The sequence below is a fragment of the Halichoerus grypus genome, chromosome 4 (assembly GCF_964656455.1).
Source record: "Halichoerus grypus chromosome 4, mHalGry1.hap1.1, whole genome shotgun sequence".
Classification (NCBI taxonomy): Eukaryota; Metazoa; Chordata; class Mammalia; order Carnivora; family Phocidae; genus Halichoerus; species Halichoerus grypus.
In genome coordinates, this window is record NC_135715.1 from 114779693 (window position 1) to 114801938 (window position 22246).

Below are 22246 nucleotides of genomic sequence, written 5' to 3' on the forward strand. Positions count from 1 at the left end.
GAGTCTTCTTCCTGATGTGGGCTATTGGCTCCCAGCCCAGAAGCCCTCTGCTTTGCAAACAGACCTCCCACCTTGCATCTAATGGGTGAGGGAGGCAGCCTCCAAAGGAAGTTGTCTGAGATTGTGAGCTGATGGAGCCAGAAATCTTGTTTCTTGTCTAAAGAGCAGATAGAATTATTAGCATCCATGTTTGTTAAAGATAATTACAAGTTTCAAGCACAAAGCAGAATTCTGTAGAATATCTACTGAGATGGTTTACTGCTTGCCTTTTTTCTTTTTTTAAAGGATGACATTGTATTCTCCTAATTAGGCCCAAGAAAACAAGCAGGAATCTGTATGTTATCACCATTTCCCTCCGGGCATATTGGGTGGTGTGTAAGCTCTTACTTCAACTGAAGAGTCTATTATTAATAAACCCAGAGAGTATGGAGATCAGAGAAGGGACGGTCCAGCAATGAGATGTGTGGAGAGCATTGGGCTGTCTTCCAAAGCAAGGAAACTTAATGCATTTTTAGTTACAGTGTTAAACACAGTGCTAGGAACATCCTAATACTGATAATCATAATAATGGTGATAACAATGGCAATAAAAAATAATAACTGTGATATTAGACATCTCTATCACCATCATCATGACAGCTATCATTTGCTGGCTCCTACTTTCTGCCAGGCACTGGACTAAACATTTTGTTTGCATTATTCTTGATCTGCATGGCAGTCCTATGAAGAAGGTCCTATTCATATCCATCTTTTAGGGTTGAGGGAACTGAGGGTTAAAGATTGATTTGTTTGAGAGAGAGAGAGAGAGTGCGTGCACATGCACGCAGGTGCACAGCAGCGGGGCAGGAGCAGAGGAAAAGAATTTCAAGCAGGCTCCTGGCTGAGCGTGGAGCCCCATATCACGACCCTGAAATCAGGACCTGAGCCGAAATCAAGAGTCAGTTGGGCACTTAACCGACTGAGCCACCCAGGCACTCCCAGGAAACAGGTTTTTATAGAAAGAGTAGGTAAGTTGCCCAAAGTTAGATAGCCAAGCCAAGAGTGGTAGATCAGGAATACGACCGACTGAACAGCACAGAACAGGGGCCAAGCACGGTGAGGTTTTGACCCACATGTGAATATGCAGGGCTGACCCTCCACGTGACTTTCGCACTTGCCCCTGCTCACATGCCCTTTGCCCTCTGACCACCACTGATATTGTGTCTCTTCTGCATCGAGGTAGCCAAAACATTAAAAAACTTGTAAGTAGTTCAAGAATGTTGAAGAATGTTTGGCCTGTAGGGAACCCAGAAAGAATGAAGAATAAAACTCATCCAGGGTTAAAAAATGCCAGCTTTATAGTCATGAACACTTTAGTGTGTTTTGCTACTATTTTTACCTTTGTGTGGTTTATTCACATAGTACGTATTTAAGTTTTGAAGTTTAAATCTAACATAAGTATTTTCTCGTGCCTTTGTCTTACAAGCCTGTTTTAATGGCTGCTTGAGCACTCAAGCATATATGGTTACAGGGCCCTAAAGTTTATTCCACAGGAAGTTGTATCCTTGAGTTGCTCCCATGTGACAAATGCATAGTTATTTTTGTTTGTTTTTTTAAGATTTATTTCAGAGACAGAGGGTGCATGTGCATGTACATGCATTGGGGGAGGGCAGAGGAAGAGGGAGAGGGAGAGAGAATCTTCAGAGACTCCCCACTGAGTGCAGAGCTTGATCCCACAACCCTGAGATCATGACCTGAGCTGAAATCAAGAGTTGGAAGCCCGAGTGAGCCACCCAGGCACCCCAAGTGTAGAGTTTCTGCTCACTGTATTGGATGGTCAGTGTCTGTCCACTGCCAAATGGGCTGGAATTGTGGGGTGTCTATGCCCCGTCACATTGTAAACACCTTGTATCTTGAAAGGGGTCTCTATGGGGTTGGTGGAAGTCCTGCTGGCCTGGAGCCCAGAAGACCCAGATTTTGGCTCTGTATTGAAACCAGTTGTTGAGTCCTTGGGTAAATTACTTCATTTTAGCATCTTCATCTGTGGACCAGTTACATCTAGTTAGCTTTGTAATTCCATGAAAACAGGAGTTTTTGGAACCCTCTTAATTTATAACCTGATCAGTTCCAATTGATGCAGCAATTTGGGTTGGGCTCAGCTGGGTTACTCTGAATTGCTTCAAGCAGGGAATTTTGTTTTTCAAGATGACCTGTAAGCTCTTGAAACGTGAAATGTCTTGACTACTTTTATATATTCCTTGCTATCTTCATTTCTCTGCTTTCCCCCTGCCCCAACTTTCTCATGCCTAGACACCCACAAAACTATATGGTGCAAAGTATGTGCTCAACAAATACGGGATGGATAAACAAATACACGGACCGATGAATGCTACTGGTCTTCACCTAAGAACCTTTAGCACTATGGGTCATCCAACTTATCAGATTAATAAGATTGTTTTCATTTAGATGTGGTGGCTTTGCTTTTAACAGACAGGAACTTAAGCTTCCAAAGTTTCTCAATGTATTTCAGAGTGATTTTCCTACAAAGTTAATTATCAGTTCTTCCCACATGTTACAGATGATAGAATACTGATCTACGGAACTTGGTATTTTTTCCCTTTGTGTTGTGGGTTGAGAGAGAGGTTATTTTTTGCTTAGGTCACAGTAAAATCAAAGCTTGGAATGTAATCATTCTCTTGCTGTGACCAGCAGAAAAAAGTGAAGATGTTCTGGGTTCCCTGCTTTCTTGGAGCCACATAGCTGGACCATGGGGATTACATGGTTGGTTCTGACTGGCTGTCCCTGATTCTCACTTGGTGATACGGACCTTGAATTGGTTTGCTTTTGCCTTGAAGTCATCTACCTACTTCATTGTGCAATATTTAAGACACATGGTATAAAGCTACTTCCGAGGAAGCCAAATCTTGCCATTTTGGGCCCTGGATTTCTATACCACCCCCCTCTGCAAAGACCTAATTTGGCACCTACCTTGGCACAGAAAGCTTGCTTCTGTCTCCCCAGATTTGATCATTAATCAGCCTTAGCTTTTCCCAAGTTAATAAGCTGACTGGTGGCCTTGGTGGCCCTAGGTGGGCGGGATGAGAGCTGGCAGCACCGTGTGGTAGTTGGTAAGCCTGCTGACAGACAGACAAGTGGCCTGGTTTCCTGTGTGTGTTTGTGTTGGAAATGCTGTTGGTAATAAAGCCTCATTTGTTTGGGGCTCTGTATCAGTTATCTATTGCATAATAAGAAACCACCAGAAACTCAGTGGCTTAAAACAACAACCATTTTATTTGTTCATGATTTTGCAGGTCAGCAATTTGGGTGGGGCTCTGCTAGTCTGCCTGGGATCCCTCATGCCATCATACTCAGGTGGTGCCTACGAGGGAGTTGAAAGTAGATTTCATCTCCTAATGGAATAGCTGCAAAGAATTCATGGCCATGTGAAATGTACCCTAGGTTCTTAACTTTGATATGAAAGCAATCTGAAATTAGTTTATTTTACAATTATTTTGTCTTACACCATCCTGGAGTAGGGATGATGTTGTCAGTCCATCTGAGAGAGTTTTGGAAAATGGAGGTTTGCTGTGTAACATGCTCAAGAGTATAATAATAATAATAAAGACAGCAATAATAGCAGCAAATGTTAATATTGTTCTTACTAATGCCAAACACTGTCTTAAGTCCTTTGGCATGTCATAACACATTTGGTCATTACACAGTCTTATGAATAAGCACTGTTTTATCCCCATTTTATAGGTGAGAAAACCAAGGTACAGAGAGGTTAAGTTACTCCCACCAATGCCATAAAGCTACTTACTAAGTGGTCAAACTGGGATTCCACCCAAGCCGACTATCTTCCAGAGTCTGCATTAACTCCAAGTGCTTCTCAGGTTAATGGAAGTGAAATCTTCCTGACTCTTAGCAGAGTTCTCTTTTGGACCATGTAGTTTTTATAGAGGCAGGGGGATTGGCTATTTGGAGAGGGACACAGCCTTTCTGGGTATACCCATGTGGCCAAAAATGGATCTGGTTACATTGTAGGAGACCCTAATTGGAGATAGTAAAGACACTGGTGATCCCATGAGAGAGGGAGTAACTCTGAGTGTGTGTGTGGGGGGCTGTCTGGTAATGGTGGTGGTCATGGTCATGGTGTCACTCTGCTCATTTTCTGGGGAGATGTTTGAAGAAGGAGAATATTTAATAACGTCGTCCCTAGCCTTTCAGATAGTCTCTTGTTCTTGGCTTCAGGTGATCAGAGAGCCTAAGCTCAAAAGAAAAGAATGTATTTAGCTTCTTGTTTAAGGATGACCTCAGGGAAAGGGTGGGCTCATGACTGCTTTTATATGGCATTTGTGGAACTACATTCAGTTCGATCTCCAGGCGGTCCCAGGTGGCATAAGGAAAGTGACAAATTTCACTAACATTTATAAGGTTACACCTGTTACCATGAATGAAGTGGCCCATGGCCCCTTCCTCAGTCTGACAGGTGTGGAACATGTTTAGGGGCCAGCACTTTGCAGTTACCACTAGAATGTGGGAGAGACTCCCAGCCTAAGACTTGAGGGCAGTTATTCTAGCCGTCTAGCATCTTCTCTCCATCAAATCTCACTGTTGCCTCTGGGCTCTGCAAGGAGCCTTCTCCTTCTGATGTCCTCATCCTCCTACTTGGACTCAGGTTAGCATCACTGACTGTTCCCCTTACTGGGGGGTATTTGCCACAACTTCTGCATATGTGAGAAACTGCGTGTTCATCCTAATATGGACTCCAGCTAGAATCTAAGCTGGAATACGGGCAGTCGAAATAGGCACAGCCCCACCTGGTAGGGCAGAACACAGGGTAGGGACGAGGGAGAGGCTGCTGCTTGCTGCCCTCCCCTTCCATCTCCCCTTCCCACACCAGGAACTTCCCGGAAGGCCAGATCTCTTGATTGTCAAGCAAGAAATCCTAGTGATGCTTTCCCCATACTGGTGGAAACTGTTACTTTTATAATCTGTTCCTTCAGCTAATCTTAAAGAGTTTATAATCCTGTCCTGCATTGAGTACTTGTTCCTTTTTGGATACTTGCTTGCTTTTTTTCTGATTTGAACCAGCTGGAACAATTTGTTGCCTAGCATAGAAATGAAAACCTGATAGGCAGGTCTCTACAGCAGATATTCTCTAAACAGTGCCTTACTGTCCGCTGTTGCAACTGAATAGTTCAGCCTGCCTTTATGGCAGAATGAGCCAACACAACACGGGCAGGAAGCTTCTTTTGTTTCCAAGGCCTTTGGGGCTGTTCTTTCCTGGCTATAAACTTAATTGCTTCCTGGGATGGATCTGCCCAGCACACCAGTACCCCTTTAGTCCCACCTGTTTGGCCAGCGAGGACTATCAAAACCTACACTTTTGTTTTTCTGTGGGCTTGGTTGATGAACGTTACTTTCCCTTTGGCTCTGGCTAACAGTGCATATGCCGGGGGACTGGCGGGGCCCAGGGGTAGGATGTGAGTGTTGGGGACAGAGGAGGTGGTGAGAGGCGGCTGGGCCTTCTGTGACAGTGGTGTACAGGGTGAACCTTGCAAACTGGTTCACCACAGGGTCCTTGGGTGCCTGCGAAAGTCCTCGTGTTTCCTGAACGGGAGGTTGAGTCACCTTATCCCCACAGAGGCCATTTCAGACCTGGTGTTCACCTGAATCCACTGCAGTTTTGACTCACCCTAGGATTGCTGGGTTTCATTGCTTCCCCTTCTCATCTGTTTTATGACCAGTGCTGTAGGAAGACAATACCTGCAAGTCTGTGTGAGCCCCTCCTTTTTTTCCCCCTAGCAGCAAAGAGGATTGCTTAATAATAAACATAGAAAGGGAGTTTAAAAAAAAGAAGAAAGGACTTTGCTCTAGGCTGGCTCTTGGCAAGGAAGTCTGAGCTGAAGAAGGCATTTTTAAGTGGTTAGAATGCATGTTTACGCATCTGCACATGCATCCCTCAGCTTCTAACGCATGGCACCAAGCACTTGGGCAACTTTCTTATCATCCTCAGTGGCTCTTTCTTGAGAGGTTGTTATTAGCAATGCAGCTAAAGCACAGCTTTTTAAATGTAACCTTAAGCAGCTCTTGAAATTTCATCTTCAAGAAGTCTTTCTAGAATAGACATGAAAACTTCCTCTAGGTCTAAACATGGCAAGCCCATGCATGATTCTCCTGTTTTCACCATGATCACTTTCCATGTTTATACTGTGAACATCGAGTCCTTTCTACTTATTAGCCAGGTTCCCCCCCTTTTTCCAAATGTGGAAAACTGCTAAGAAAAGGGCAAAGAAAGGTGGTTACTTCAGTGTGGCAGATCTGCACGAGCCACCCAGTGTGGCACCACCAGATGGAGGATGAATCAACATGTATGGACAATGATGTCACCTGCAGCGGGCACTCGATCACAGGCTCCTCGCTTCTCTCCCGCGATTAACCTTCAGGTGTACTTTGATCGGGTGTGTGGTCAGGCCTTTTCACTTAAGTTTTCTTTGTAGCCTCAGCAATATATCCGATCAGATTATTACCAAAATCACACATAGTATAAAGCTATTCAGCTATTATCCAAAGGAACTCCAAAATGAGGGAATAATGTAAATAGTTACTTGCCATCTATTAAATCAGTTTATTTTTTGTCTTTAGTAGCATTTCATTTGGAACTAAATCATATTGTTAAATTTTTTATTGAAATATGTTTGACATACAACATTGTCTAGGTTGAAGGTACACGACATGTTGATGCATTTATATATTGTAATATTACCATTATAGCGGTAGTTAGCATCTCTATCATGTCACATAATTACCATTTCTTTTTTTAGGGGTTGGATTAAGATTTAGTCTATTAGCAAGTTTGATTATAATACGATACTGTTGTCTATATTCACTGTACTGTGCATTGGCTCCCCAGGACTTCTCTATTAGTTGCAAGTAAACTGTATTTTAACATCTCTCTCCCCAAAGGGTAAATTAGAGTAATGCGACATGGAAAATAGTGGGGAGATGCAGATTAATTAGGAAATGAGAATCCCTAATGCATTTATGGATTTACTCCTGAGATTGGTTATACTCTGAAAGAGACAGATTTTCAATTTTCAAGTCTTTAAAATGAACTGCTGTGTTAGAGGCTTGTATGTGTGAGCATGTGTGTTCCCCCTGTTAGAATAAGGCATTGTATTAGTTTTATATAAAGGGTTTCTGGGGGCGCCTGGGTGGCTCAGATGGTTAAGCGTCTGCCTTCAGCTCAGGTCATGATCCCAGGGTCCTGGGATTGAGCCCCGCATCCGGCTCCCTGCTCCTTGGGAGCCTGCTCCTCCCTCTGCCTCTCTCTCTCTCTCTGTCTCTCATGAATAAATAAAAATGAAAAAAAAAAAAAAAAAGAATGTTAAAGGATTTCTGAAATAACTGAGGCAGTGACTGAGAGCAGAGAGCCAGGTGGTGTTTCTATAGGAATTTTTTCCACAAAGGTTACAAATGTCCTCTCTGCCACCTCTATCCTCTCTCCTTGGTAAGGGAGAGGCCGAATGGATAATTCTGTGGATAGATTTCCTGGAACTGTGAGCTGAAATGCAGACTTTAAATAGAGAGTTTTAAGATGTTAGGGAGGAAAGTGACATTGATTTATTTGTTCTGTTTTTGGCCAGCGTGAGAAACCTGTCCTGTCAGGTAATGAACAACTGCTTTTATCCTAACTAGTGACTTCAAGAGAACGATTACTCATCCCATCATTACCGTTCCCCTGAGTCATCCAGCCTGGTTCATATTGGTTCCAAATGAATAAGAATCTTCAGGCAGTGGACTCTAGGGCCAAGGTAGCTGTTTAGTAATACTCGTTATATAAACGTACCTTGGACATGGAGTCATGTCGCATTCTGGAAAAATACTTCATAGGTGTAGGTTTGTAGCCATGTGTCTATATGAGACCTTGAATTGTCTGACATGGTCAAAAGTGGCCATCCTAACAGTCGGCGTAGAATGATTCTATGAGTTACCAGATCTCCAGCCTGCCTGGTGTGGACCTAAATTGTAAAGATAGGGCTATGAATATGGTGATTTGGGAGCACCTTTTTTTGCCTGTTACTCCTTAGTAGCTCTGCAGGTTGATCACGGAGTGTTTGGTGGCAATCTCAGTCAAGCCACTTGAAGGCCTTGTCCTTGTGATGGTGGGGAGAGCACCTTGACACTTAAGAAGACATGGGCCATCCTAGACAGGTACCACTGAAAGGCAGCTGGAGTCCTTTTCATTTTACAGATACTACCTGTCCCCATATGGTGTCGCTGTTCTCGGCACTGCTGTTGGGTCCCCTTGTAGGTGATTTGGATGACTGAATTGTCCCAGATCAAATTTGGATATATGGGCCATTGTGGAGATGAATAAGATGAATATTGACTGGCATGCGTGTGTGGTTCCAGTTCATCCCAAAGTTCAGTTTATTTCTGAGTTCTTAATATGTATATTCATTACAGATCTAGAGAAACCTGGTTTTGAGTCTTAACTTTTAAGACTTAGTTGAGCCATCATATGCTTATAGCAGCGTTTGACATAGAGAAGAGAGAAAGAAAATATTCAAGGAAAAAGGCTGAATACAAGTCTGTGAGGTAGCTGAAAATCCTGCCTCTTTTTACAAATTCTTAACTAATCCTTCCGGGGTTTAAATAAAATCAACAGGGGCGCCTGGGTGGCTCAGTCGTTAAGCATCTGCCTTCAGCTCAGGTCATGATCCCAGGGTCCTGGGATCAAGCCCCGCATCGGGCTCCCTGCTCAGCAGGAAGCCTGCTTCTCCCTCTCCCACTCCCCCTGCTTGTGTTCCCTCTCTCGCTGTGTCTCTCTGTCTCTCAAATAAATAAATAAAATCTTAAAAAATAAATAAATAAAATCAACAGTTGCTTTTATAACAGCTACTCTGTCACCTTTCTCTGCCTTTCAGGCACTTGGAATGCATCATTAAACAATATCAGAATTAATCCAAGGCCCCTTAGACTGAGCTGCTTGGGTCAGGAGCCTTGCCTTCTTCATCCCGAATTCCTGGGACCAAGAAAAATAAGGACAACCCCCCGCCCCACCCAACCCTCTTTTATAAGCAGGTATATATAAAGTAATCAGTAGTCATGAAAATAAAGCAGATTGTGATCCCGAGGCTCTGGCATTTGACAACATGGCCCATAGTGTCCATGTTCAGTGGGAACCCGAGCAGCTGCTCAGGGATCCTTGCATACGGCCAGCCCGGAAAGGCAATAATGCACATGCATGCCCTGTGGCCAACGGACTTGTACCATTGCCCCCGATTCCTGTGTTGCAATAGGAAGGCTCAACCAGACCAATACTAAGGAAACAAACCCAGCTCTTTTATCACTCTCTACAACATTTATAACCAAGTCCTATTCGATGCCCTTCTCCTTGAGGCATTCTGACAGTCATCTTAATGATTTATTTTCTTTTTCACAACCAAAAAACAAAATATTTTATCACCTTTTGGGTAGACTTGATGTCTTTCTCTTCATTTCATCACTTTCTGGGTCTATAAAATTCCCCATACTTTTCAATTTTTATAACTCAAGGATAGGAATCCTGTTTTTCTCATTTCTTGTGTGAAGCTTTCCCCCTCCTCCCCTCGGGATTTTTCTTTTTTCCTGGGAGGTTCTATAGCCTCAAGCCGGTTGTTTTGTGTGGTGGTGGTGGGAGACAGGGGATGGGAAAAGGGGGACTCAAGAAAGGCCACATGTTTGCAGTAACACATGAATTGCAGGGAAAGGTTTTGAATAGGAAAAAAATAATTTTTCAGAGCTACTCTCCACTATTGAGAGGTATGAGAACATTGGAGCCATTGGTGGTAAAGTGGTGGTTGTGCTGGTTTAAGAAGAAAATTCTCTACTACTGAAATTTGCTCTGTGGTTTCTTCCCCAGATCTCCAATAAAAACCAATGATGTGTGTGAGCACCCACAGCACTGTGATTATCCCTCTCCATTCTGAATCGCAGGTCTGCACCCCAGCTCCCTACTTTATAGCTGGCAGGCTCCGCTTTTCTACTCTTTCCCCTTTAGCTCATTTCCGCCTCATTTTCCAAATGGCTTCTGACATTAAGGTGTCAGCAGCAGGATACTCAGACCAGTCATCGTGAGCCACAAAAGCTGCTGGACCACGTGCGGGTTCATAAGGGGCAGAGCTCTCCTGGGGGAAGCAGCTTCCATTCTGAGTTGACGCAGCATAGGAGGGTGTTGAGTTTAGTGGTGCAACTGAGTGGTCTGAGATGTCTGTCTCCTGCCCCTCTGGTCCCTTCTCCATCAGCTCCAGTAATGACCAGAGAATTGAAAGGGACTTCAGGGTCCTTACCGTCAAGGATCCTTCAAGGAGTTGATGATTAGTTTTACAAAGAATTGAAAAGCATCCAAAGAAAGGAATAGGCTTCCATTGATAAGTGGTTGGTGCCTCAGTCCTAGACCCTGGTATGCCTAGGCCCCTCTGTCCCACACCTGTGGCTTGTGCTTGGTCATATTAACTACTGATCTTTTGCCCTTAACTGTTTGACTGACAGACTTCAAACTGTGTCTGATTTTTGGCTTTGGAAAGGCATTCAGGCTAATCAGGTGACTGGAGGCAATTGACTGGACTTGTCTGATAGTCACTTATGTTCTAGCATGATAGCCAACCCCTAGATTGTAGAGAAGGCAGTACTGTTAGGACCCTAAAGGATGTCACATGCAGTCCTATACGATCTGCACCCATCAGGGTAGCACCTATGCTTTAAACCAACAATAGCTCTACCTCAAAGAGACTTTCCTCTCTACACACACCCACTATCCCCATGCCTTAAGATGTCCAACTGTCTTCACTTTGAAATGTCTCATCTGCTTTCATCCTCAGTTGAATTGTTTGGGAAGATTTGAAGTGGATCAGTTGGGTTGTGTTTGCATTTCTCTGGAGCATGAAAAATGGCATTTCCATTATTACATGTGGAGAGAGGAAGAAGCAAATGTAGAGCCCGGTTTTTAGATTGCAGGTGGAATTGACAGCATTGGTAGTTAGAGAAACAGCCCCCAAGCATGGGAGCTGCGTAAATGCGTTCTGTACCACGTGGAGAGAATAAATCTGGGACCCCACGACAGCAGTTTTCTTCACATGCATTTCCGACCACTCCCGATTTGGTGGGAAAGAGATTTTGTTTTGCTATTGTTGGACCTCTGTTTCCATCAAATATGTAGCCAACTGGCTAAGAGAGCAACTTGCAAAGCTGGCTGGGCTCCTGCTTTGGTGTCCTGGCAGGAAAGAGATGTTTGTTTTAATTGGGTACCTTAGCTGATCTTCCATCTGGCCATTTCCTCCTTTCTCTTACACCTTTTCACCTCATTTTTTTGGGAATCAGTCACGGTGCTTTTTCTATGGTAAATGGATGTGAATGACCAAGGGCAATGAAACAGCTCATGCATTGCTTTTTGGCTTAGAGGGCGGCCATTTTGGGAGTCGTCAGTAGCAGGAAGCTTTGCCATGGATCTGCAAGGGGTTGGAATAGATGGCTAATGCTCTGAACAAATCTCTCACTTGTCAGGCACTTTATTGTGCCTTTCCTGCAACGAGAGACTTCAGCAGGTGGTACACAGAACCTATTTAGAGGACTGATAGTGTGGTTCGGCGAAATCCGCCACCTCAGCAGCGAGAAAGCTCAGACCTGGTGTCAACTTCCTACACTACCTGGTGCTCTCTTCTTCCTCCAAGAATTTCTTTGCCACCATCAAAAGTGAAAAAAACTGGAAGGGAACTAACTTTTATTGAGCAATTATTATAGGCTAGGCATTGTGGAACATATTTTATAGTTAATTCACTTACTTCTCATCGTATCTTATCTTTTCACCACAGCCCTGAAATTTAAATTATGCTGTCGCGATTTACAGATGAGGAAATGGAGGCTCTAAGAAGTTCAGCAGCTTGCTCACGTTCATCCGTTTCTGCCAGTGGTGCTGAGAACCTAAGCTCAGGATCTGAACAAGGGTTCCCTGACTCCAGTTAAATCCAGAACACACTCCACCTTGAGAATGACTTGTGTTCTACTGGGGGCTAGGGATTTAAGTAACTCTGGCTGAGAAGCAATTAGGCTTCCAGCACAGCCTTTTAATGTAGAATGCAGCATCGAGGCAGTGGTTCCTCGTTCTTCCCTTTATTGCTATGCAGTAATGTTGGAGCTTTATTGAAATTGTAAAATAGTATAAAGACAGCGTCTTGTCCCCACTGTGATCTAGAGGTCAGTGCAAAATTAACTGTTTCCTATCATTTTACCCTCTCCTGCCCTTCTCAAATGAGGCTAAGCAGGGCTCCCTCCAGGTCCTGTTCTTTAGCCCATGACAGACCAGGTAAGTGCGGAAGCGGGGCAGAAGCTAACCCGTTCACGCAGCAGAGTCTGTCAAAGTTAAAGACTCTGCATCTCCACTAACTGCAGACCCTGGCAGCTAGCTCACCTTGCTTTTGAAATTTTGTTTTCCTTTAAACTTGAGAAATGCCTTTAATGCTTTCCTCCTGATACTAATACATTGTAGACATGATCTTCTAAGCCCAGTGACTGTTTAATGAGGTCCCAGAAGCCCATCAGTGGTGTACATTCTTCTTTCTCGACAAAAGGTATGTCCCTGCACTTCCTCTAGCCAGTAGGTCTTGTCAATAAATCCATCAAAGGCCAGGCCAGTCTGCACAAGGCAGGCTTCACACCTTCCCCAGTGGGATGAAAGGCAGCCCTTTAGGGCTCGGTGGGATGGAAATTACTTTTCCTATCCAGCTCTAGAATAAAAGTGTTCATTCTTGTCTATCTAGTGGTCGGGAGATGGTCGTTTCTTCATTAGGCGGTTTGTAAATACCCAAGTTTGGAGGTCAGGAAAGAGAGTTCCAGCTGTGCCTAGTGATTTCAGAATCACTGACTAGTGGCAGGTAAGAGAGAGGGGTGAGTGCAGGGGATCTGCTTCCCTTTCCCACACGGATGCTCAAGTGCCATCGTTCAGGAATAATTGAAAGGGAGGTTTGTACATCCAGTTACCAGACCGGGGTTCGGAGAGCCTTACTTGATCCTGGCACAATTATGGGTTTTCGGTGGGGATTAGAAAGCTCTGCAATTACGTGGATGACTTTCAAAGGCACCAGGACATATTTTGGTAACGCATCTCAGTAACTCTCGGTGAGCGGACCATGCCCATAACTACTTTGTATTGTACGATCCGGAGCTTTCATGGTGAATTGCTCATGAAGCACAGAGAGTTGCATCATATATTTTAAGGAGATTTTGCAGTGTTGGTGAGTGCTGGAAAGGTCATTTTGATTTGTTATGTTTTTAAGTGGGCATTCTGAATATGGAGGAGTTAATCAGTTCACAGAGAGTTCTTGTTAACTCGTAACTTACAGCCCCTTTTGGAAAGGTCTCTTGCCACTAATGTCATTGCAAGCAAAGTCACAATCCCCTCGGGGTCCTCCACCCTGAAATGGTCCTGCGAGGGAAAGCTCATCTAGCACTATTGGTTTGTATACCACCTGTGTTCACTCCAGTTTTCCTCAATTTACAATCTGTAGGATAGTTGCTTTAGGGGTTCTTTTAGTTAGGTTAGGTAATGCACAAAACTGGTAAGAAATAGTTGAACCTAAGTTAAATTGGAAACAGTTATTTTCTTCAGTAGACAATTTCTACAAAATTCTATCACTTTTTTTTTTTTTTTTTTAAGTAGTCTCCACACCCAATGTGGAGCCCAGTGGAGGGCTTGAACTCACGACCCTGAGATCAGGACCTGAGCTGAAATCAAGAGTTGGATGCTTAACTCACTGAGCCACCCATGTGCCCCCAATTCTATCACTTTTATTTATTTTTCTTGACAATAAGAAAAGGAGAAGACCTACCAGAATTGTAAAGTCTATCCCTTTGTCCTGGCAAGAAGGTGGATTCTGATCTGCTGAAGGTTTCTCTGGAAAGATTTAATCAGTGTGTGCTGTCAAAGAAGAGAAATGCTCAAGCTTTGGTGAAGACACTTGGTCTATCTTGATAAACACAGTGAAGGTGACGTTAGGCCCTGTGTGAGAAAGTGAGGGGAATACTTTTTATGATTAGACTACAAAAAGACAGATTTACTAGGGGCTCCGCTGGGCCTTCTCCCTCTGAACTTGCTGATTCAGTGGGCAGTGCAGGAACGGGTACGATGTTGTGTGCTGTTGTACAAGTGAAACCAGCGAATTTAACGATTTTCTGCTTCTTGGTCATCATTCTTTGGCAACAGTGGGAATTCCAAACCTGCAGTACTTCTTGATCTTCCTTAGGGAACACACATCCCTTTTCTTAAGGTGGCTTTTTGGATGGTGGTGGTGGGTTGGTTTTTTGTTGTAGGGTAGGGGGGCGGGCTTTAGATAGTCTTCAGAAGGGGACTAAAGGTGGGGCACCTGGGTGGCTCAGTCGGTTAAGCGTCTGCCTTCGGCTCGGGTCATGGTCCCAGGGTCCTGGGATCGAGCCTCGCGTCAGGCTCCCTGCTCAGTGGGGAGCCTGCTTCTCCCTCTGCCTCTGTGATCCCTCTTCCTCTGAGATCACTTTTGCTCTAAAATAAATAAAATCTTAAAAAAAAAGGGGGGGGGAACTAAGGAGAAGGAGAAGGAAAAATAAGCAAATATTGCAATATGAATGACTTGGAGAAAAGTTATTAACCAGACTCTTTGCTTAAGTTCCATTTGTTGGTGGGAGGCTTCCCACGGGAACAAGCCCCTGCTGCTCTGGCCCAGCCTGGCCGTGTGTGTCCCCACGTGTCCCCATCACCACCCTCGCCGCCTGTGCTGGCCTGCTTCAGGCATGGGGGCCTGGGTCTGCCTGGAGGGAAGCCTGGATGTCAAAGGCCATGAAATGAGTTTTGTTTGCTGAGTTCTCAGTTGCCCCAATTCTTCCCCCATACCCCCAGTTTTACTGAGGTCAGATTGACAAACGTAATTGTGTGTCACATTGACAAAATTGTGTTAAGGTGTACAATGTGGATGTGATGATTTGAGATTTGTATCCATCGTGAGGTGATGACCACGATCCAGTCAGTTAACCCCTCCATCATGACCTCACATAGGTTACCTTTTTTTGGGTGCAAACAGTTAAAATTTACTCTTAGCCAATTTTAAGTATGTACTACGGTATGATAGTCACCATGCTCTGCATTATAGTCCAGAGCTTATTTCTCTTATCACTGGAAGTTTGTGCCCTTGGACCAGCATCCCCCCATTTCCTCTACCCAACCCCCAACCCCCACCCCTGGCAACCACCATTCTACTCTCTGGTTCTATTATTTTACTTTTTTACGTTCCACACATCAGTGATAGCATACAGGATTTCTATTTCTGGCTTATTTCACTTAGTAGAATCCCTCCACTTCCATTCATGTTGTCACAAAGAGCAGGATTGCTTTCTTATGGGTCAATAATATCCCATGCATATACACCAAGAAAACTACATTTTTTTCTTCATTCATCCATTGATGGACACTTTGGTTGTTTCCTCATCTTGGCTGTGGTGAATAATGCTGCAATAAACGTAGGAGTTCAGATACCTCTTCAAGAAAATGATTTCATTTCTTTTGAATATATTCCTGGAAGTAGAATTACTGGATCCTATGGGACTTCTATTTTTAATTTTTTGAGGAACCTCCATAATGTTTTCCATGATGGCTGAGCCAATTTACATTCTCCCTAACAGTGCACGAGTGTTCCCTTTTCTCCACATCCTTGTGACTCTGGTTGTCTCGTGTCTTTTTGATGAAAGCCATTCTGACAGGTGTGAGGTGATAGCTCATTATGGTTTTGATTTGTATTTCCCTGATGATCCACTTTCTTAATTGGAGTATTTGGTGTTTTGCTATTGAGCTGTAGGAGTTGCTTATGTATTTTGGATATTAATCCCTTAGCAGACATTGGTTTGTAGATGTTTTCTCCCATTCCATAGGTTGCCTTTTCATTTTGTTGATTGTTTCCTTTGCTGTGCAAAAATGCCCCTCAGGTGGCCTCCCTTGACCTGTGACCTTGGAAAAGGTACCACATGGGCCTTCTTCTGCTTCCTCCTCTGGGCTGAGATTAGACTAGATCAGTGGCTTTTCAGATGTTTCAAGCTATGGATCCCTTTACCCACATGAAGTGTTGTGATCTCTCCTGATAAAAGCAGTTTTGCAAAATCTGACCTATTCTCATTTAAGTGTGGGTGAGGGACCCAGAGTTCCCCCTTACCCCACTCAAATCCCCTTCATCTGTTGGAACTCCAACAGGGCTACAGGCCACCTCCAGCTCTCTTGATAACATAATGCAGAAAGTCGCACTAATAGAAGGCCCAAAAATGAAGGTGATTTTACCTTTGTCAATCCTGAAGATAGTGTATTTTAACAAATTTTAAGCCAACCAACCTAAAGTGGCTTAATCCATCATAAATTTGAAAGCACCAATCATTCTTCTCTTTTATATGCCCTGTTCTTTATAACCCAAGTATTTTTAGCTTTGCTGTTGTTCAGTGATGTGCAAACGAATATGGGTGATGAATTCTGGAAAGCATACCCACTTCAACATTGCAGAACTATACCGGCCCTTTGTTACCCTCTCCTGGATTCCAGAAACCCAGACTCTTTACCCCTCATCTTCCCCCTCCTCTAACCTTCTATTATACAAATACCGTATCAACTTTCTTAACTTCTGTATTTATCATGTCCGTCTCCTTCAAAAAATAACCCCACTGTTTGAAAGACCAAAACTTGGCTCCTGATGCTGACTTTCTGAAAGTTCCATGATTATTTAATTTCCTCTCCAACCCTATTCCCTCCTTTGCTCTAATATAATTCCATTTCAGTAAGTCATTCTCTCCCTAATCTCTGCCTCCAAGCCTGTGGTCATGCTCCTTGCCCATCTCTCTCTTCCTTTCCCCCAAAGACCCTCCATCCTTTCTGTCGCCTACCTGTATCCTCCATAGCTCACCCTTCAGGTCCTTCCATGCTCCCTCTTCTCCTTCCCATGGTGCTCAGCAAGGAGGCAGCATGGTGTGGCAACAAAATCACACAGCAGAGAGACCATGCTGGGACTACTATCTTGGAATTTTCCCACTTATTTGCAAGATGCCCTTGGCTAAGCCTCTTTGGGTCTCCGTTTCCTCATCTGTAAAATGGGGTTAATAAAATAATATCTCTCTTGCCTACCTCACCATGCAATTGTAAGAATCAAAAGAAGAGCTATATGTGAATGCAGTTTATCTAGTTATAGACTTCATTTGTTAAAATACACTATCTTCAGGATTGACAAAGGTAAAATCACCTTCATTTTTGGGCCTTCTATTAGTGTGACTTTCTGCATTATGTTATCAAGAGAGCTGGAGGTGGCCTGCAGCCCTGTTGGAGTTCCAACAGATGAAGGGGATTTGAGTGGGGTAAGGGGGATCTCTGGGTCCCTCACCCACACTTACATAGTAGTAAGGTGGTAGTATTATCCCTTCTTGTCTCCTCCTAAAGCAATTGTTTTAATTACTAATCAAACTCAGCCCTATACTCACTGTAGTCATTTCACATTTCATACCTAGTCTGGCCATTCTTTAGGTCAAAGATTTTTCTTAAATGTAAAATTTGACTTCAATACAACTTTACAGTGTTTCTCACAGTGCTGATCACATATTAGGTAGCTCATGTGGATTTGTTTCATAGAGTTTGACCTCTGATATTTTCCAAGAATTGGCCATTTTTGGTGTGCTGGCAGCAGAGATCACTTACTTATCAGAAGAATACTTGGATTCTGGAATCCTTCCAAAACAAGACTAAAATTCTAAGGATTTAAAATGGATGTGGAAGGCCTTAGAAACAGAGTAAATACGTTATCCAGGTGAAATACTCTCCTGAAGACTGACTCGAGGCAGAAGTCTGTTCTGGGACCAGCTGTAATGAGTCTGGCAGTCAGTCCTTGGTCAGCATAGCCTTTTAAAAACTCTGGATGCCCACAATGAGTAGGAAGAAAGTTCCAGCGAGTGAGGATGCCACCTGGACTATCAGAACTGCACTGGGATCCACCAAGGAGGACGCATCTGTCCAAAATAGCAAAAGAGCCCTTTGCAGGCTTCAGATGATGTCTTTTAGCAGCCCACGTGACTTTGCATCCAACTTTTTCTGAGTCAAATAGGTTCCCGGAAAATAAGTTCTTGTGTTAATGTTCATTGTAACAGTGAGTGCTTAGTGTCTCAGTAAGTGGATGGCAAATACTTCTTCATGTAGGTGAAAATTATTTCATTTTGAATCATAGAGAAAGATGCCTTCAGGAAGATAAGGTGAGCATGCTGTGATAAACTCTCGGGGGCAGGTGGGGGCATGCCGGATAGGTCTTACTACACTGGAGGTTTCATTTGGAGGGAGCTGGTGATCAGTAAAATTTGATTTTTTTCCCCTCCAGGCTTGACTTACCTAAGGTACTACATGCTTCTGGAAGAACTGAACTTGTTGGCAGGTGAAAGTGCTGAGCTAAGGATAGGGAACATGGGAGCCCTGAGTTTGCTGGAAAGCCTCCAAATACCAGGCCATCCAATTCCTAGTTTAGGATGTGGACACAGAGCCTCAATATCATACCCGTTCTGTGTTACAAACCCAAGTGTTGCCCTGAACCCGTTCATTCATTTATTCTGGGGATATCTGCAGAAAGTCTCCGCCAGCCTGATGATTTATTTATTTTTTTTAAGAAAAAAAGTTTTTCCTGAGGCATTTCACCCACTTGGGCCAAACTAAATATGTATAGATCTGTTCTTTTCAGATTTGCTTGTTTCTGGGGTCCTCCCTGCATGGTTCCAGTGTAAATAATATGCTTCTCTACCTACTACAAGATATAGTAATCACTAGCATTTGAGAAAAGTAAATGTGGGGGGGTGCCTGGGGGGCGCAGTTGGTTAAGTATCCAACTCTTGATTTAGGCTCAGATCGTGATCTCAGGGTGGTGAGATGGAGCCCTGGGTTGGGCTCTACGCTCAGCAGGGCGTCTGCTTGAGTTTCTCTCTCTCTCTCTCACTCTCTTCCCTTCTCTGCTCCTCCCCCACTCACACTTATACACGTACTCTCAAATCTTTAAAAAAAAAAAGTAAAGGTGGTAGAGTTAGTAACACGCCATAATCCATTGTTTCCATAGCAACTGGCACATGTTTGCTGTTTGTACATGAACTGCTTTATCACTGTATTCAAACCACTTTGGGGCACGGACCATGTCTTAAATTTTTATTTCTGGTTCCTTATATGGTACACAGTAGGTGTTTAAGAATGCTCATTGAATGAATAAAAGGAGTATATATATTTTTGTGTGGATATGTGTGTGTGTGTACATATATATACATATACATATATATACATATACATGTATACATATATGTGTATGCATTTTCCATTTTAAAAGTTTATTTGATTAATAACTTCTCAGCTAAGAAAACCCCCCCAAATAAATGTGGGTTGATGATGTCAAAACATGACACTTCTAATCCAGTGTTCAGTGTAATTACCTACACGAAAGGAAGCCAAGTAAATGAGGACTGCATCATGTGGCCGCGCTGCAGCTGCAGAACACTGCCAGATTTTCTTAGATTTGTCTGCAGGGCTCAGTGAACCCAGACCCAGAGGAATTCTTGTGACAGTTCTCTCAGCTGTCCTTCATGAGTTACCATTGCCAAAAGCTGTACGAAGTTAAGCAAAAGCCTAAGCAGGGTAGCAATATTTAAAAATACAACCACCTTGTAGCGCGGATTTAGCTATGAGACTCCTGAGGTTCTGGAATTTTCCTTGAAGGAGTTCATAAGCAAATCAAGCTTGTTAGAATGTTGATTATTCTTGCCACTGTTTTTTTCCTGATGGAGGCTCCTGATTTCATGTCAGTTTGGTACTTCTGAATGTCAGCCTCTGTCTCTTTCTGATATAGACTTGAACCCTTAACTGTTTTGAGTTAATGGTGAGAAATCAGATGATGTTTGCTGTAAAGTATGTACTGAGCGCCGGCCATGTCTTTTCTACATTCTCACTTACGTGTAGCATATAACGTACACATACCCTGGGCAAGTATTTTTTTCTTATTAAATCCACTGTCTCATAAAACCTCCTTAAAACCACCTCCTTTCTTCATTCCACGATATTCAGCAAGCATTTGGACACCTGCCCTGTGCCAAGCCCATTGCTGGAGATGATCAGGGAGCTTGAATTTGGTGAGAGAGGGAGATAGGAACCTCCCTTTGCACACACTTCTTCTCCTTATTGAATCTGATGTCGTGGTCTGAATGGTTAGATGGGCTTCTGGAGCATTCAGGGATTAGCCAAGCATTTTTCAGTAGACCAATTACAAGAAATTGAGGAGAATAATTAGGGTCCAAAGCCCCAAACTTAATCTCACATTAACCTGGAAAAGTAGCTGCAGTGATTGCCATCTGCTGACACACCGCCAACTGACAGGGGCTGAATGTTCTAGGCAGGCCAGGCCTCCCTTGAGCAGGGCCAGGGAAAGCACCCCTGATGAGAGCAATTAGAGTGACTCCCTGAGCCGGTTCTTAATTTGCTTAATCACACTCACTTGACTGGACTAGGCTTTTGGCTTAGGGAATTTTAGGGGAAGAAAAAAAATGCAAGGTTTGGGGAAAAGGAAAAGAAGCAATTAGGGAGAGAGAATCCAAATTCTCCTCCTAGTCAGTTGAGGATTGGCAGGAAAGGAGAATGACATCAACGTCCAGGTGTAAATATGAGGAAGCTGATTTAGAAAATGGGTCCTTTGAGTCTTGTTTGGGCAAGAATCATTGAGATCACAAAAGGAAGCAGCTGGTAAGTTCTGGAAACCTTTTTGTGTAAGCCCAGAATCTGAATAATGCACTAAATGGAGTGTAGTGCATATATTTAAATATTTATGTGTGATTGGCTGTTATTTCTTAGCCTTCTCTGCCATGGTCCCATGACTTGATACAATTGCTTTTAAATGATCTTTTTCTAGATGCTAGAAGGGTATTGTATAAAAGAAGTGAAGAATCCCAGCAAACCAAACAAGGAAAATGCAGAAGAGACCATTTTAAACCAGAAATCCATCATAGCAAAGCTATGTTTAAGAAGTTTTGAAGGCACTATGTTGTAGGGATTAAAATGGAGGAGTTTGGAATTGGAACTTAATTTACATTCTATCCATGATTTACTAACTTTGTAGTCTCAGGCAAGTTACTAATCCTCTTTTTAAACTTCAGATTCCTCGTCTATAAAGTGGGGATGATAACAGTACCCACCTCACGGGGATGTTGTAAGAATTACATGAATTAGTGATGTTAGGTACCTGGCACCCAGAAGTCTTCTGTAAATGTTAGCCTAGAAAAGGAAGTTATCCTCTATGCGGACACATGGAGAAAAGCCTCAGCAAGTCTTTGGAAAGCCGGATCTCTGCCAGCAGGAGCTTTGTTTTAGGGACAGAAGCTATGGCTGCGACCCAAGCGGTGCCTGGCACATGGTAGGTGCTTCATAAATATTGATGGAATAACTGAATAAATAGAGTTAGTCCAAGTAGAGTGAATAAATGGGATTATTTTATGAAATTAATGTGCATTAAGTGAATAAAGTATAAGGAAAGAAATAATGGGTGAAAATGTCAAGTGTGGCAACGGTGTATTTTTGAAACCTGTAGCCAGGAAAATGTTCATCCCCTCGTTGCCCATCAGGGACTCACTTTGATTCCATTTTCTTCCCTAAGACCAAATGATTTGGGGGACCATTTTTGTAATGTTCTAGATGGTCTCTGGGGATGGGGGAGCGGAGTCCCAGTTCTTTTGCTCTCCTGTTGGATTGTGTTAAGAGGAGACACTGTAGGGCGCCTGGGTGGCTCAGTCAGTTAAAAGGCTGCCTTCGACTCAGGTCATGATCCCGGAGTCTGGGATCGAGCCCCACATCGGGCTCCCTGCTCAGTGAAGAGCCTGCTTCTCCCTCTGCCTCTCACCCCATTTGTGCACTCTCTCGCTCTCTTTCTCAAAATAAAAATCTTAAAAGAAAAAAAAAAAGGAGACACTGTAGGAGAGGGAGAAGCACTACTGATTATAGAAATGTTTTTCTCCAATTTACTTCCAGAGCATGATGCTTGAGTATCCCCTTGTGATGGAGAACAGAGGCTCAGAGGGGCTAGATGCTGGGGGAAGTCTTAACTGCATCATTGCTCTCTCATTTGTAAATAGGCCCCAGTCAGGGCGGACTGTGGCTAGTTGGTTCTGCCCTTGTCTGTGGGCAGTGTCTTCCTCTGCTCCCCAGGGTTTCAGGCCCTGGTGCAGAAGGT

General features: G+C 43.5%; 1 protein-coding gene across 8 annotated transcripts in view; it reads left to right on the forward strand.

The window, feature by feature from the left end:
- Positions 1 to 22246, forward strand: part of LYPD6B (LY6/PLAUR domain containing 6B) — a 165880-nt gene that overhangs the window by 115562 nt on the left and 28072 nt on the right. The gene's annotated exons all lie outside the window — the stretch shown is intronic.